This window comes from Dama dama, chromosome 20 (genome assembly GCF_033118175.1).
Source record: "Dama dama isolate Ldn47 chromosome 20, ASM3311817v1, whole genome shotgun sequence".
Lineage (NCBI taxonomy): Eukaryota > Metazoa > Chordata > Mammalia > Artiodactyla > Cervidae > Dama > Dama dama.
The window spans coordinates 97,483,359-97,498,610 of record NC_083700.1 but is presented as its reverse complement, the minus strand read 5'-3'; the positions used below and the strand labels follow the sequence as shown (position 1 = coordinate 97,498,610).

Sequence of the window (15,252 nt, the reverse complement as noted above, 5' to 3'; positions counted from 1 at the left end):
ACAGACATAGCAAATTTTACAAAATGTTAATAATTGTTAAGATAGTGGTGATAGGTAAATGGGTGTTTGTTATATTTTTATCATGATAATAACAAAAACAAAAAAGGCTTCAGAAACATACAATGATAAACTTTTTTGTTGATTAAAAAAAGAAAATCAAGCAAATGAATGAAGCACAGAGCTCACAAACACCAACAACAGAAATGGAAAAACCAAATGGTCTTACGTTGTGTGAATGACTTCTTGTTGCTTAGAATAAAACTTATAATAAAGTACCATATACATATTCAAAAAATGTGCTTTCTAAAACACCTTAGAAACTAATAAAGAACCTAATGTACACCACAGGGACCTCTACTCAAAATTCTATAATGGCCTAAATGGGAAAAGACTCTAAAAAAGAGTGATTATATGCATATGTATTACTGATTCACTTTCATGTACAGCAGAAACTAACACCACACTGTAACAACTAACATAATATTGTAAATCCACTATAATCTAATAAAAATTAACTTAAAAAATAAAACAGCTAAGAGGAAAGAGAAGAAACTGTGCTAGATAATTCAAAAAAGACTCAGTGATAGTAAAGATACTGAGATTGAAAAAGCATGTAAAGATAGATCAAATCTCATGAAATGAGAGCGGGGATCGGGGGGGACAATTTTTCTAAAATAACATATTGTTCAGTTTAGTTCAGTTCAGTTGCTCAGTCGTCTCTGACTCTTTGAGACCCCATGAATCGCAGCTAGCCAGGCCTCCCTGTCCATCACCAACTCCCAGAGTTTACTCAAACTCATGTCCATCGAGCCAGTGATGTCATCCAACCATCTCATCCTCTGTCGTCCCCTTCTCCTCCTGCCCTCAATCCCTCCCAGCATCAGGGTCTTTTCCAATGAGTCAACTCTTCCCACAAGGTGGCCAAAGTATTAGAGTTTCAGCTTCAACATCATTCCGTCCAATGAACACCCAGGACTGATCTCCTTTAGGATGGACTGGTGGGATCTCCTTGCAGTCCAAGGGAGTCTCAAGAGTCTTCTCCAACACCACAGTTCAAAAGCATCAATTCTTCGGCGCTCAGCTTTCTTCACAGTCCAACTCTCACACCCATACATGACCACTGGAAAAACCATAGCCTTGACCAGACAGACCTTTGTTGACAAAGTAATGTCTCTGCTTTTTAATATGCCGTCTAGGTTGGTCATAAGTTTCCTTCCAAGGAGTAAGCGTCTTTTAATTTCATGGCTGCAGTCATCATCTACAGTAATTTTGGAGCCCAATAAAATAAAGTCTGACACTGTTTCCACGGTTTCCCCATCTATTTCCCATGAGGTGATGGGACAGGATGCCATGATCTTAGTTTTCTGAATATTGAGCTTTAAGCCAACATTTTCACTCTCCTCTTTCACTTTCATCAAGAGGCTTTTTATCTCCTCTTCACTTTCTGCCATAAGGGTGGTGTCACCTGCATATCTGAGGTTATTGACATTTCTCTTATTGTTACATATTATTTAAAACATATGTATGTGACCAAACCAAAACAAGTTTAAAAAATTCTGACTCTAACTTAGCAGGTGAATGATCTTAGGTATATTAACTTCTCCTCTAATTTATAAATTAAAGATAAATATTAACTATATTTCACTGAGTTGTTATGCAAATTAAATGAAAACATACTAAGGAATTCTAAAAATGCATATATGAAGGGACTTCCCTGGAGGTCCAGTGGCTAAGACTTCGAGCTCCTGATGCAGGGGACATATGTTCAATCCCTGGACAGGGAACTAGTTCCCACATGCCATAACTAAGAATTTGCATGCTGCAACTAAAGATCCTGCATACCACAGCTAAGACCCAGCACCACTAAATAAATATTAAAAATTTTTAAATGCATATATGAAGCACAAGGCAAGGTCCTAACACATAGTAAGCATTCAACAAAAATTAGTTCCCTTTCCTCTCTCTCTCCAACCCCAACCTTAATCCTAGTTCTGGATACTTCAAGTATATAACAAATTAAGTCTGGTTTTCTTCTTTATGATACCTTTTCAGTTACCAAGTTTTCTCCAGGGCAGATACACACAAGCCTTTCAGGTCTCCTATGGAACAGGGCAACAAGAGCTTCTTGGTTACCTTCTTTAAAGTTTAGCCTTAATTACCCTCCAAACCAACAAAGCCCCTCTAAAACACAATAGCAAAAAATGTACATGATATTACATATATGATCTAACTAGGAGAGAATTGAGGACTATTATTCCCCATAACCTGTAATTTGGATATAAAAAGCTTTGTTTCCAAATCTTTTTTTTTTTTTTTTTTTTTTGGCCGCACCACATGGCTTGTGGTATTTTAGTTCCCTGACCAGGGACTGAACCTGGGCCCTCAGCAATAAGAGTGTGGAGTTCTAACCCCTGGACTGCCAGGAAATTCCTTCTGATTTTCTCTCTTTTTTTATTTCTTTTATTTTTTTCAAACTCTTGTGTCGTGGACTGACTTTCAATAGATGGCAGTGAGAGAGCTGCTCTGCTACCCACTAAATCCCAACCCAGAAGCAAGTCGTCATGGTTTAGCACCAGGTTCCCCACAAACATGCAGTGCCTGACGGGCAAGAGGCTCATCTTCTAAGTACACCAAACGTATCTAAAATTTTGTATGCTGGAACATGAAGTTTGACACAGGATAAACTCATACTGGATCCTATTCAAATAAGCTGACATGCTGAAGTACTAAGAGGATGTATGAATTTCCAGAATAATCTCTAGTTTGATAAACTTTATTTCTCTTTTTTTTTGGCCACTCAGCTTGTGGGATCTTCGTTCACCACCAGGAACTGAAGTGGGGCCCTTGGCAGTGAGAGCACAGAGTCCTAACCACTGAACTGCCAGGGAATTTCCTGATAAATTTTCCTATTTGAATTTAAGAAGACCACTTAGGTCAGTTAGACAACTCACCTCTTCTTTTGAGTTAGAAGGCTATTTAAGAGACTGGGGGAAAAAAAAAATTTAAAAAAAAAAAAAAGAGACTGGGGAAAAAAAGCAATCAAGAGAAAAGAGGAAGTTAGGCTCCCGGGTTAGGGCAAGCTCTTCTACAGTTTACATCACAAAGTTGACGTCAAAGGAAAAACCAAATTTTTTAAATTTTTTTTTACGTCAAAGGCAAAACAAAATTAGTAATATGAAGTACTGTCAAAAAATATTCACCAAGAACGAACTGTATAGCACAGGGAGCTCTAATCAATACTCTGAATATTCTGTAATGACCTGTATGAGAAAAGAATGTGAACAAGAATAGATACATGTATGTGTATAACTGCATCATCTTGCCACACACCTGAAACTAACACAGCATTGTAAATCAGCTATATTCCAAAATAAAATGAAAATTTTAAAGGAAAAAAAAAAATATTCACCAAAAATATTTTTTATTCAATCTTATTTCTCTCTCAAATGTATCATTTCTACTAAAGGGAATACTTTACAGCCATTAAAAGTGACACTTAACTATAAGCACATAAAATATATATATACAAGAATGTATTAACTTACATGCTGTCAGTAACAAACAAACAAAAAAAGAAACTGGAGCCAATCCAAATATCCATCAATAGGATAGGTTAAATAAACTGTAGTATATCCAAATAATGTATTATATAGTCATTCAAAGAATGAGATAAGTTCTATATATACTAACATGGGGAGATGTTCAAGTTTCACTGTCCAGTGACCATGAAGTGAAGTGAAGTGAAGTCACTCAGTCATGTCCAACTGTTTGTGACCCCATGGACTGTAGCCTACCAGGTTCCTCCATCCATGGGATTTTCCAGGCAAGAATACTGGAGTGGGTTGTTATTACCTTCTCCAGAGTTCTTCCCAACCCAGGGATTGAACCCAGGTCTCCCACATTGTAGGCAGACGCTTTACCGTCTGAGCCACTAGGGAAATAAAACAAAATGTATAGTGCAATCTTATTTTTATTTTTTTAATATAATAGTAAACATTAATTTATATCCAGAAAACAATTTAGAGGCATTCATATATTAAACTGTCATATTACTGGAGGAGATGATTATGCAAGAATCATTTCTGTTCAGTTTTTTTTTTTTTTCACAATTATCTTGCATTAATTTTGCTTTTAAAAATTTAGATTAAAAGGTTAGAACTAAAAATCACCCTTTCATCCGGAGCTTAAATGACATGAGATGAAATTTACAACATATGTTAAATGGGAAGAGGGAAGGGCAAAAATACAAAAACTGAATAATCGATAATTATATAAAATTATGCACTGGAAAAAAAGGAATTATACCAAAGTGATAGCGTTGTTTTGGGTGGAAATGTATGACTTATTCTTCACTCTTACTCTAAACTATCTATAATGCTATATTGATAATAAATATAGCAAAATTCAAATAATTTCACAATCAATGTATAATGAACCTGAGTCTCTGAAAACACTCAATTATGAGCGTACAGAAATACAAATATAAAAGATGTAGTAATTCAGTTAAGTTCATATTAACGACAGCATGCATGCATGCATGCTCAGTTGCTTCAGTCATGTTCGACTCTGCGGCCCACCAGGTTTCTCTGTCCATGAGATTATGCAGGCAAGAATACTGGAGTGGGTTGCCATGCCCTCCTCCAGGGGCTCTTCCCAATCCAGGGATCAACCTGCATCTCCTGCACTTCAGGCAGATTCTTCACCCACTGAGCCACCTGGGAAGCCCAACTACAGCACACTACCTGGCATTTCTTCTACTTTCTGATAGGGATTTGCTTCCTTAAAATATTTTCTTTCTGATTTAAATGCAGGAAAAAAATTCCAGTTCAAAAATAAAAATGTATTCTTTAATGTAATTATGGAGCTTTAAGAGGACTTTTGCAGGGTTTTTATGGTTTGTTTGGGGAGGGTTTTTTTGACCAAGCCATGCAGCTTCCCCCACCAAAGATCAAACAGAGTGCCCTGCAGTGAAAGAGCAGTCCTAACCACTGGGTAACTATTGTGAAGTCACTCAGTCGTTTCCAACTCTTTGCGACCCCATGGACTGTAGCCTACCAGGCTCCTCAGTCCATGGGATTTTCCAGGCAAGAGTACTGGAGTGGGCTGCCATTTCCTTCTCGAGGGGATCGTCCCAACCGAGGGATAAAACCTAGGTCTCCCGCACTGCAGGCAGATGCTTTAGCATCTGAGCCGCCAGGGAAGCCCAATGCTTCACGAATTTGCGTGTCATCCTTGCTGCAGGGGCCATGCTAATCTTCTCTGTATCCATTCCAATTTTTGCAAACAATGCCTATTTTCATGGGTCTTCATTCTAGGTGTGTGTGTGTACACTTTCCAAATAAAGGGTCATATTCCAATCTGAAATTTCATTTGTTTAGATACAATTTTGATAACATTTCTATGATTTCACAGGCATAAAAGATTTCAACATCATTTCAGACTAGCCAGAAGGAAGCATTGAAGAACGTGGGGAAAACCACTAGACCATTCAGGTATGACCAAAATCAAATCCCTTATGATTATACAGTGGAAGTGACAAATAGACTTAAGGGATTAGATCTGATAGAGTGCCTGATGAACTATGGACAGAGGTTTGTGACATTGTACAGGAGACAGGGATCAAGACCATCCCCAAGAAAAAGAAATACAAAAAAGCAAAATGGCTGTCTGAGGAGGCCTTACAAATAGCTGTGAAAAGAAGAGAAGCCAAAAGCAAAGGAGAAAAGGAAAAATATACCCATTTGAATGAAGAGTTCCAAAGAACAGCAAGGAGAGATAAGAAAGCCTTCCTCAGTGATCAATGCAAAGAAATAGAGGAAAACGATAGAATGGGAAAGACTAGAGATCTCTTCAAGAAAATTAGAGATACCAAGGGAACATTTCATGCAAAGATGGGCTCAATAAAGGACAGAAATGGTAGGGACCTAACAGAAGTAGAAGATATTAAGACGAGGTGGCAAGAATACACAGAAGAACTGTACAAAAAAGATCTTCACAACCCAGATAATCACCGTGGTGTGATCAGTCACCTAGAGCCAGACATCCTGGAATGTGAAGTCAAGTGGGCCTTAGGAAGCATCACTACAAACAAAGCTAGTGGAGGTGATGGAATTCCAGTTGAGCTATTTCAAATCCTGAAAGATGATGCTGTGAAAGTGCTACACTCAATATGCCAGCAAATTTGGAAAACTCAGCACTGGCCACAGGACTGGAAAAGGTCAGTCTGCATTCCAATCCCAAAGAAAGGCAACGCTAAAGAATGCTCAAACTACCACACAATTGCACTCATCTCACACGCTAGTAAAGTAATGCTCACATTTCTCCAAGCCAGGCTTCAACAATATGTGAACCGTGAACTTCCAGATGTTCAAGCTGGTTTTAGAAAAGGCAGAGGAACCAGAGATCAAATTGCCAGCATCCACTGGATCACTGAAAAAGCAAGAGAGTTCCAGAAAAACATCTATTTCTGTTTTATTGACTATGCCAAAGCCTTTGACTGTGTGGATCACAATAAACTGTGGGAAATTCCGAAAGAGATGGGAATACCATCTTTTGAGAAATCTGTATGCAGGTCAGGAAGCAACAGTTAGAACTGGATAAGAAAAAACAGACTGGTTCCAAATAGGAAAAGGAGTATATCAAGGCCATATATTGTCACCCTGCTTATTTAACTTCTATGCAGTGTACATCATGAGAAATGCTGGGCTGGAGGAAGCACAAGCTGGAATCAAGATTGCCGGGAGAAATATCAATAACCTCAGATATGCAGATGACACCACCCTTATGGCAGAAAGTGAAGAAGAACTAAAGAGCCTCTTGATGAAAGTGAAAGAGGAGAGTGAAAAAGTTGGGCTTAAAGCTCAACATTCAGAAAACTAAGATCATGGCATCCGGTCCCATCACTTCATGGCAAATAGATGGGGAAACCATGGAAACAGTGGCTGACTGTTGGAGAAGACTCTTGAGAGTTCCTTGGACTGCAAGGAGATCCCACCAGTCCATCCTAAAGGAGATCAGTCCTGGGTGTTCATTGGACGGAATGATGTTGAAGCCGAAACTCCAATACTCTGGCCACCTTATGTGAAGAGCTGACTCATTTGAAAAGACCCTGATGCTGGGAAAGACTGAAGGCAGGAGGAGAAGGGAATGACAGAGGATGAGATGGTTGGATGGCATCACCGACTCGATGGACATGGGTTTGGGTGGACTCCGGGAGCTGGTGACAGACAGGGAGGTCTGGCGAGCTGCGGTTCATGGGGTCGCAAAGAGTTGGACATGACTGAGTGACTAAACTGAAAAGGAAGCAAACTGCAATCTGTAACAGTTCACACAACACATGACAGCTAAAAAAATTCAACATTTATGACGGTTAAAAAAAATTCAATGACATCAGTTGCATATAAAATTTCTTAAAAAAAATAAATAAAATAAAAAATTTTTTTAAAATAACATTTCTTAGCTTGGCATTCAAAGACTTTGCTCTACTAAAACTGGCCTAATTGTTATACCCCAAACTTAACCCTCCTTTCAAGTGTAGCTTTCCCCTCCTAACTCGGCTTAAATGATGTTCACCTCATTCCAGCCATTGTGTTCAACATCTTCTCGGTCTTCCTAACTTCACTCTTACACCTCTCCCAATTTACTCTCCAAAATGAGTAAATCTGAGAATTTTTCATGTGTGACACAAAGGCTCTTTCTTATTTGGCCCCTGCCCATATCTCCAGCCTCATCTATCTATATTCCTTTACCCACAGACACAATCTGCTACAAACATAGAGAACTACTTGTATTGCCCTACCCATACTTCAGTGCCTAGAAGGAATATTCCTTCTCCCTTGCGTGTTTTTCTTGACCTCTTCTATGTGGCTCTCTGGGGATCATCTCATATGGAAGTGTTCTCTGACTCTTCAATCTCTGCTATGTTTTGATAATGCCTGGCACTAAGCTCTGTTATAATAGTTATCATATGGTATTTTAATGGCTGCTTATCTATCTCTTTCACTGGACTATGAGCTTCATGAGGACTTAGACTTGAACTTACTCACCTCCAAATGAGTATGGCATACAAATTTTAATATTATTGTATGAATAAAAATTTAGAGCAGAAATAAACTAAAATAAATAATTATATGTCATTTAAATTCCATACCTTGTATGTAAAAACATATTCATCCATTCGTTCATTCAGTCAACAAATATTTATTTAGCACCTTAAGGGCCAGGCACTGTGCCAAGCCATAGACAGCTACTGATGACAACATAGACACATACACAAAAAGAATCCTGAGAGTCTTTGAATTTGGGGAAGATCTGAATAACTTAAAATCATCTCTATTTCCCAATTCCTTCTTAATGAACATGCATTAATTTTATAATCTCACACACATACAAAGTGAAAGGTCCTCCCAAATTACAAATACCTACCAATCAGTGAGAATATAATACCCAAAGTAAATAATGTGCAAATTTGTGAACATAGCTAATGCAAAAGCAAAACAATTTTTAAGACCTTTTAGTCAGATTCTAATTATACCTAATACAAAAAACAAGATTAAGTACGCAAAAATACTTCATGATTTCCACAGGGCCTACCTTTGAAAAAAAATACCAGGCAAACTGTCCAAGAAAAACACTGACCACAAGATCAATACCATCCTAGTTTCCCACACTGCAGAAAAAAAAAAAAAAATTGTCATCCTATTCCATTTAATTGGAGGAGGAAATGGCAACCCATTCCAGTATTCTTGCCTGAAAAATCCCATGGACAGAGTAGCCTGACGGGCTAGTCCAAAAGGGTGCAAAGAATCGACATGACTGAGCAACTAAGCACATTCCATTCAATGCAGAAGAGGTGACATCCTCCATATAATTTGTTCAGAAGACAAATTAACAAACATCGTATTTCATCTGTATAATGATTTACAGTTTACAGTTCACTAAGCACTTTGACCTTTACAACAATTATGTTTTCTTGTTCCCACTGGATAGAATAAAAAACTAAGGGTTAAGATGAAGAAGATCTTTCTAACTATGACTCAAAACCAAAAGTCATAAAAGAAAGAACTGATAAGTTTGTGTACATAAACATCTAAAAGTTCTGCATAGGAATAAAAGAAGTCAGAAGACAACTGTCAAAATGGGAAAATATCTGCAATACTCCAGACAAAAATAAATGTATTTTATCATCTTATCATACATATATATGATACACAAAACATAGTACACATAGTGTTAGTCGCTCACTCGTGTCCGAGTCTTTGGACCCCAGAGACTGTAGCCTCTGTCCATGGAATCCTCCAGGCAAGAATACTGGATTGGGTAGCCATTTCCTTCTCCAGGGAATTTCCCAACCCAGGGATCGAATCCAGGTCTCCCGCATTGTAGGCAGACTCTTTACTGTCTGAGCCACCAGGCAAGCCCATATATATATATATATATATATATAAATACACATATATTATAAATCAAGAGAAAGAGACTTACAGAACAGTAGGAAAGAGATCTATGACTCAAAAGAAAAATAGGTAAAGAATTTAAACACACAGTTTACAGAAATGGAAATATGAGTGATCAAACAATAAAAAAAAATCCTTGATCTTAATAACATAATATTTTAAAGCCTAAAACTACTCCGAGGTATCATTTTTCTCTATCAGACTGGCAAAAATTCAAGTCTGATAACAGCAAAACATAATACTGATAACACTGATCCTAGAGCCAGAGTACTTAGTTTGAGTTTCTGCCACAGTAGCTGTGTGATTTGGGCAAGGCATTTAAATTTTCTACTCATTAAGTATTCTTCTGAAAAATGGAGATAATAATTGTACCTAATTCAAACGATGTTATTAAGATGAAATGAAGTAATGTATATAAAGCACTTAGTATCTGGTACACAGGAAGCACCATGTAAGTATTAGCTGTGATACAGTTAATGTTGGTGAGTGAACAGGCAACGTACATTTTGGAGCAACCCCAAAGGAAAGCAATTCGACAATAAATTTCATAGTTATAAAAGCATACATCGTTTGACTTAGAAATCCCACTTTCTACAAAGTTATCCCACAAATGGCCTTCCACACATGTAAGGTGGCATGCATATGTTCAAGGGTCTCCATTATAGAACTACTTATAATATCAAGACTAGAAGCAACACAATAAGGAACTAATTTATTTGACTAGAAATAAATTATGATACATCCATTCAATGAAATACTATGCAAAAAAAACTTTTTTAAAAAAGCAGGAGTTCTCCAATGACCTAGTGATTAGGAATCTGGGCTTTAACTGCCATGTCCCAGGTTCAATCCCTGGTTGAGGAACTGAGATCCTGCAAGGTGTGAGACATGGCCAAAAAATAAACAAAGGGTAAGAGTAAAAACTGTAAAAATAAATTAAATTTTAAAAATTTAAAAATTAAAAAAGCAGAAACTATGTACTGAACTGGAAAGATCTCTAAGATATATTAAGTGAAAAAGTAGTTTAGGGGTAACAGTTTGAAGGTGCAGAACAGTGGGGACCACGGGCTAACTTCTACATGAAAAGTAGAAAAAATTAGATTACATATTCATATTTGTAAGCATCTGCCTAAAGAAAGTCTCAAAAAATGTAAAGAAACTAGTAAAACAGTCAGGAAGGGAACATGGGAGGAATAGGCATAGGAGTGAGATTTTCACTGCTTATATAAAATATATAAATGGGCAACTAACTATTTGAATGTATTACCTTTTCAAAAATTAATTTTTAAAAATAGCTCAGAGCATAAAAACTTCACCTACAATCATACAGTTAATCATAACAGAGTGGATTACAATTTTGTCACACTGCCTTGCTGAAATTTTCAAGAATGTAAGATTTTAAAATGATCACAGGACTCCCCGGGTGGTACAGTGGATAAGAATCTGCGAGTCAATGCAGGGGCACAGATTCAATCCCAGATCTAGGAACTAAGCCCACGCACTACTGAAGTCTGTGTGCCTAGTGCCTGTGATCCACCACAGGAGAAGCCACTGCAAGAAGTCCGAGCATCACAAGAAGAGTAGCCCCCAATCACGGCAACTAGAGAAAGCCCACGCAAACATAAAAAAGACCCAGTGCAACCAAACGTTTAAAAAAATAGTCACAAGTGAGACTTCCCTGGTGGTCCAGTGATTAAAACTCTGCATTTCCACTGCAAAGGGAAGTAAAATCCCATATGCCACATGGTGTGGCCATAAAATAATAATGATGATGATGAAGTTTTTTAAAATAAAAATTATCACAAGTAAGTTTTTCTCTGAAACAACCACTCCCTCAACAAAAGTAACACCAGTGTGACCACACTGAAGTCATCTCCATATGATGACTTGGAAAATATATATAACAATGTGAGTCTAAAATATTCACCATCACCTACACTATTCAATGTAATAATTGCCTTTCATTTCCTGAAAGATGAAATTCTCATAAAAGCCCTTATCATAGGTTTCAAATTCCAATACAACATTCATTTTGCAGAAAAATGAAATGTACGACACAAATTATATTCGTAAAAACTTTCACACTGAGAAAGAATCATTAAAGCAAGTCAGCTTTCTACTCTAAATAAGCCGGAGGATGAGTACATATAAATATGAAAATGTGTAACTTTGTTTTTACAAATAACCTAAGTACAAAATGTTATTGGGGATAATGGGTTGGAGAGTCCTAGCCTAGCTTCTCAACATACACATTTTTAAACAGAACTAAACAGGCCTGAGTTCAGTCGCTCAGTCGTGTATAATTCTTTGCGACCCCATGGACTACAGCATGCCAGGCCTAATATATTCCAAATTACAAAAGACTGTTTGAGACCACCATCCCAAATATTTTTATCTGTATGAGAGAATACATCATACATCCAGTGCATCAAGTATCTGAGGATCTCAACATTAATTCACACACAAGCACACAAGTACTTGTACCACCTAGTACTGCTTTTGAACAAGTGACAAGGAATGTCGAACTCAATTTTGGGTCCCTTAATTATGAGCAGCCCCACATATAGGACCCAGTATCTCCTCTGTTCAACTTCCCGCTTCATAGTGAGCAACTATGACATCCATATTGATGACATAATATTTGTCATAGTCCCTTATCCTCCCACTAGTTCAATAATCTCTATTCCCCTTCAACAGCACTGAGACAGTTACATATTGCTTTTAGTTTTTACCTTGAAACTATATTTATACTGAACTCACAGCTTTCTCATTTTGTATTTCTCACAAAACCTAGTCTTCAACCACTTTCTGATTGTCTCCTTATTCTCCAAGTACACTAGCCCCAATGAACGTTTTATTTCTTATAGCCCCAGCTTGGACCCTCAAAGTCCATCACATCTCCCACACTATCATTAGCAATGTAAAGTTACTCTCCATTTTATCTTTCTTTCTTGTAAATTCCACTTCTGGATCCACCCAATCATCTTTTTGGCCCTCATGCTCAGGCTGCTGAAGAAGTGTAAAATCCATGGTGCTAGGCCCCATTATTATAAATATTACTGGACTTACATGTGGTTAGCAATTTTTTGTTTGTTTAATCCTTAATCCATTCCTCTTTCATTTTCCATTCAAGATTTCCAAGGCCATAAAACTCAAGCCAGAAACTCACCATACTTCCTTCAGTCTTTAAAGATAATTGACTTCTCCACAGATAACCGAGCACATCAAGAAAATAAGACCATCTTTAAACTCACTCACCTTCTTTCCCTCCAACCACATCAGTATCCATATTTAATGTCTATTCTTGTGATGTCAAAAAATGAAATGCTCAACATATTAAAATTTCCCCTTATAAATAAAATTTCCCTTCAACCTACAAAACTGTTTCACTCATACTAAGAAAAACACACATGTGCCATAGTGGAAAGAACACAGGTTTCAGAACTAGACAGACTTTTTTCAAATTCTTGCCTATAGCCTTCCCAGCTATAAAAGAGGGATACTGCTGATATGAAACAAGGCTGTTGTGATCTTTAAAGCATCTCTATGATACGCAACATATAGAATAACCTCAACTAAGGTGTTTCACTACTATCAGTTTTCCTTCACAACCACAGTTGTTGAACAAGGAATTTTACTCACTGTTCCACATTTGTTCCTCAATCCATCATGATCTGATTACTGCCATCCATCATTCCCAACATCAAGCTATCTAAAGTGTCTTTCAAAGAAAACAAGTGATCTCCTAATTACTAAATTCAGTGGTTTCTTCCTAATTCTCACTATACTGATATCATACACTGATAGTCATCCTCTCCCTTCTTGAGATCCTTTCTTCCTTTGGCCTCTATCATAATGCCACTCTGTTCTAGTTCTTGTCCCATTCTTTTAACCTCTCTTTCTCAGTGTCTACTACCCTACAAACAATGATATTCTTCCTGGTCCACAGCCCTTGTCTCCTCTTCTTTCAGCATTACCATCCATACTAAGGCTTCAAATATCCTGCATATATTCTTAGTTGACCCTCAAATATATGTATACAGTTCCACACTTTCTCCCAACTTTCAGACCCAAATTTCCAGCTACCCACAATAATATCTGAAAAACACATCAAGCTAAACTTGTCCAAAACCAAATTCATTACTTTCTCTCATAACTGCTCCTTTATTCTCTGTTTCAATTAATATTATCGATCCATCCCATCAGTCACATTAGAAATCTCCCACTAATTCTCTCCACTTTGTTTTGAGAGCACATGGAATTGCATGCCATTCTCTTCACTCTCCTCTGACCTGGATTAGCACATTACTTTCCAAACTACCGAGGCTGTCTGCCTCCAAGTCTTCACTTTGAATTCTTCCTCCCTATTTTCACCAGAGATAATCAACCATACCAAACTCCTGCTTACAAAAGCTTTCAAAGCTCCCCACACCTACGGAATAAAGTCCAAATTATTCAGCAAGTACCCACCCCCCCCAGAGGGATAAACTGACAGGTTTTTATTTTTAAATTCGACAAACCCGGTTTCACTTCTAGCTAAATCTGAATACTGGCTTAGTCCAGATTGTTCAAAGTGAAGGATAAAAGGCAGAGAAGGGAAAAGGAGAGATTGGGATAAGAGGGATGACAGGGAAGGACTGAAAAGGAGCTAGTAGTGCCTGAGGGGAAGAAAGTGTCTTTCAAGGGTAGAAATGGATGAGGGAAGATTATGTCTGAGAAAAGTTTGAGAGTCCAGATCTCCGTCCGAGCCGACAGGGTGAAGCTTAAGGTCTCAGACACAGGAGTTCTCCGAGGAAACGAAGGAGTCCTGTCTCTAAAGTGGGAAAAGTGCCTGAGAGGAGTCGGGGACCGGGTCCCATTTATGAACGAACTTCTCACGGGTTCCGGGCCTCTGAAGAGGGCAGAGAAGGCGCGGGGGGAGGGGGGAGGGGGGAGAGAGGGAGCTGTCCCGGGACCCTGAGGGAAGTGAAAAGAGTAGGGGAAGGGGCCGAGGAGTGTCCCCAGCCGCTGAGAGAAGGACCTCCGGGAAGCGAAGGAGTTCTGCCAGTGCTAAAACACCCGAGCACCAATGCTCCGGAGCCCAGGCGGGTAGCAGCCGCGCGCGCGGGCCGGGCGCCCTGGGTTCGTGCCCCACGCGCTCTCTTGGCGTTACCTGAGGCGGGACTGAGCAGCGAGAGGGGTGCCTGCGCGGGCGGGAGGGGGAGGCGGAGGCAAAGAGGGAGCATAGTAGCCCTCACTGCTCGGAGGCGGCAGCGGCTCTTAGCCTGCGGAGGCGGTGGGGGTCCCTCTCACAGAAGCCGGCGACTCGGCGGGGTCAGCGGCGGCGGAGGTCGAGGAGGCTACTGCCATGACCCCGCAGACGGGGTCGCTCCCCCCGCTAGTTCAGCGGGGTCAGGAGGATGATCCAGCCGGAGAGGCAAAGAGGGCAGCTGGGAGCGCCTCTAGGCTCCCTGGCCGCGAGCGACTGAAACGCCCGCCCCGCCGGGCAGGGGAGTTTGGGGCGGGGTTTAGTTAGCTCCGCCCCTCACCTCAAGCCCTCCCTCAGGACAGCCAATCAATCGTTAATCCCTGAAAAAAACGAGCTGGTGGAATTGCCCAATTAGCGCTAGGAATACCACGTGGTATGAGGGCGGGCACAATGGGCGTTTAGAGAAGCCAATCATCAGCCCAAAGCTCCAACTCTGGAGGACTAAAGGAGCCAATAGGAAGAAAGTGGAGGTAAAAACAGAAGAGGTAGTGTGTGGGAAAGGCGGAACCAAGGGCGGAACCAAGGAGGAGGGAGGGAATACACCTGGGG

The 15,252-nt window shown here is 39.3% G+C and overlaps 1 protein-coding gene and 1 non-coding gene across 4 annotated transcripts in view; both read right to left on the bottom strand.

The window, feature by feature from the left end:
* TESK2 (testis associated actin remodelling kinase 2) overlaps nucleotides 1-14,941 on the bottom strand; it is a 134,430-nt gene extending 119,489 nt beyond the window's left edge. Inside the window, exon 1 of one of the 3 annotated variants that reach the window (XM_061122051.1) lies at nucleotides 14,608-14,941. The gene's annotated coding sequence lies outside the window, so the exon portion shown is untranslated. The remainder of the gene's footprint in view (nucleotides 1-14,607) is intronic. The other 2 variants (XM_061122049.1, XM_061122050.1) reach the window with 2 other exon arrangements.
* On the bottom strand, nucleotides 5,196-5,301 carry LOC133041799 (U6 spliceosomal RNA). Its single transcript, XR_009689370.1, has one exon. It is a non-coding gene; the product is annotated as a U6 spliceosomal RNA (small nuclear RNA).
* Nucleotides 14,942-15,252: the final 311 nt, after the last annotated feature.